Source organism: Ranitomeya variabilis, chromosome 5 (genome assembly GCF_051348905.1).
Source record: "Ranitomeya variabilis isolate aRanVar5 chromosome 5, aRanVar5.hap1, whole genome shotgun sequence".
Classification (NCBI taxonomy): domain Eukaryota; kingdom Metazoa; phylum Chordata; class Amphibia; order Anura; family Dendrobatidae; genus Ranitomeya; species Ranitomeya variabilis.
The window spans coordinates 38,723,658-38,726,598 of record NC_135236.1 but is presented as its reverse complement, the minus strand read 5'-3'; the positions used below and the strand labels follow the sequence as shown (position 1 = coordinate 38,726,598).

Below are 2,941 nucleotides of genomic sequence, written 5' to 3'. Positions count from 1 at the left end.
CATGATAACTGCACTTGATACTTGACTATTGCACTTAAACACACGGGCTGATGACTGGATCATGCAGCTTTATATGAAAATCCCTATTTATTATAATTGCCAGACCTGAAATAACAAGCACTTTGCACCTATTGTGTCCCCCCATTTCCTTGTAGATTGTAAGTTCGCGAGCAGGGACCTCACTCCTAATGTCACTGTTTAAATTGTCTTAACTTGTATTGAATTTGTCTGTATAAGTCCCCGCTTAATTGTAAAGTGCTGCGGAATATGTTGGCGCTATTTAAAGATTATTATTATTATTATAACTACTATAATGCTGCTCCCCTGTGTACAAGAATATAACTACTATAATACTGCTCCCTATGTACAAGAATATAACTACTATAATACTGCTCTTATGTACAAGAATATAACTACTATAATACAGCTCCCTATGTACAAGAATATAACTACTATAATACTGCTCCTATGTACAAGAATATAACTACTATAATACTGCCGCTATGTAAAAGAATATAACTACTATAATACTGCTCCTATGTACAAGAATATAACTACTATAATACTGCTCCATATGTACAAGAATATAACTACTATAATACTGCTCTTATGTACAAGAATATAACTACTATAATACAGCTCCCTATGTACAAGAATATAACTACTATAATACTGCCGCTATGTAAAAGAATATAACTACTATAATACTGCCGCTATGTAAAAGAATATAACTACTATAATACTGCCACTATGAGGAATAATATAACTACTATAATACTGTCACTATGTACAAGAATATAACTACTATAATACTGCCCCTAAGTACAAGAATATAACTACTATAATACTGCCCCTATGTACAAGAATATAACTACTATAATACTGCTCCTATGTACAAGAATATAACTACTATTATACTGCTCCTATGTACAAGAATATAACTACTATAATACTGTCACTATGTACAAGAATATAACTACTATAATACAGCTCCCTATGTACAAGAATATAACTACTATAATACTGCTCCTATGTACAAAAATATAACTACTATAATACTGCTCCTATGTACAAGAATATAACTACTATTATACTGCTCCTATGTACAAGAATATAACTACTATAATACTGCTCCTATGTACAAGAATATAACTACTATAATACTGCCTCCTATGTACAAGAATATAACTACTATAATATTGTCCCTATGTACAAGATATGTCGCTGTCTAATTTTTCGACGTACACAAAAAACGTTACTTTGTCCATTGTTTCCGGCTGCTGGACGAACAATTTTCGACGGATCCCGCGAATGACGGATGAAACGTGAGTCTATCCGTCGCTAGCAGAAGTCTATGAGAAAAATAGATCCGGCAGCATCAGTCACTGGATTCATTTTTTTGCGAATTCGACGGATTGCGACTGATGGCAAAAAACTGATGTGTGAAAGGGGCCTTTGCAAACACTGTCTTCTCTCATCAGCATTCATTAAAATTATAACTAAAAGCAAAAGAACATTGAGCAAACATTGCTTGGACACAGTTTTATACTTATAGAAGATCAAGCAACTAGTGAGAATTAAAATAAAATCAGGAATGTAAATTAACAGAAAGAAAAATGAAAAGTATGTTACAAAACTAAAATATCTTCTTGCATTGGCCGGGAATCGAACCCGGGCCTCCCGCGTGGCAGGCGAGAATTCTACCACTGAACCACCAATGCTTAGATGAAAATGTTGGAGTAAAAACCCGTACCGAAGAAATTCAGACAATCTGATTCTTCTCATAAACTAAGACAATAAAGCCTCAACCAATCATTTCGTCTCATTCGGTCGATTTTTTTTTTATTTGTAATGAAAATCTGGTCCAAAAAACTGATGAAAATTGGCCCAATTTTTGCATACAGGAAAAATCACTGATGTTTGATCGAAATCTTACAATGTTAAAAGCACAGACGGAATCTGTGTGCTGCCTGTGATTGACTTGTATGGGAAATTCGGATCTGCAAATTCTTTCTCTTGGAAGGAAGAAAAAGGAAAGGAAGGAAGAATGGTCGGAGCAAAGAGAAGCATGGTGGCTGTTATTGTATGAGGTAGAAACTGCAGGACCAAAGAAAGCCACCATGATTCCATTGCTCACTCAGCCCCAGGTTTGGTCGTATCCAGCTAGAATAGCCATCCATCCTCTTTTTGCAAGAGGACTGTATTCCAGTCTCTCCCACTAGGGGACATAGGGACTACTTGAATTATACAAAATTAATTGCCCCCATGTGTTATTCTGAGGAGTCTGGAATTAGGGGTATCCCTAGAATGAAGAAGATCCCCAATACGATCATCGACCCTCCTCCTCTGTTGTCCCTTCTCATATAATCCCGCAGACAATTGCATTTAAACATATAGATGAACCCATTTGTTTGACATTTTGAAAAATGGCGACATTCCTAGTATCTTTGTAATGCAACTGCAAGGCAGGTAAGGGTGCAGGTAAGGGGAAAAAGGTAGCACTCATCGTGTAGCACCACAGTGCAAAGCACGGAGTACCACTAGGAAGCAGCAGAGTAGTCAGACAGGCCCATCAGCAACAAACAGGAAGCCGAAGTACCAGAGGTCACAGCACTGTACGTGGTCAGAGACGAGCCAGAAATCGGAACCAGATGGGAGCATGGGATCCAAAATGTGAGACAAAGATGTAGTCAGGGTACGAGCCAGAGAGTCAAAGCCAGACTGGAAATGTAGTAACAGAGACAAAAAGAAGGAGGCAGGGTTCAGAATTCAAGCTGAGTCATACACAGTAGGAAACCACCAAACACACACTAAGTCAGGGATAGGGAACGGGTCAGGGAAAAATATGGGTAATCAGAGGTAGAAGGATCACTAGGGTATACGGGTCAGTTGCTCAAGCCAGAGACTGGAACTATCACTGACAAATGCTATCAGAAATGGC

At 37.7% G+C, this 2,941-nt stretch overlaps 1 non-coding gene across 1 annotated transcript; it reads right to left on the bottom strand.

The window, feature by feature from the left end:
• Positions 1-1,650: 1,650 nt before the first annotated feature.
• On the bottom strand, positions 1,651-1,721 carry TRNAG-GCC (transfer RNA glycine (anticodon GCC)). The gene has a single exon. It is a non-coding gene; the product is annotated as a tRNA-Gly (tRNA).
• Positions 1,722-2,941: the final 1,220 nt, after the last annotated feature.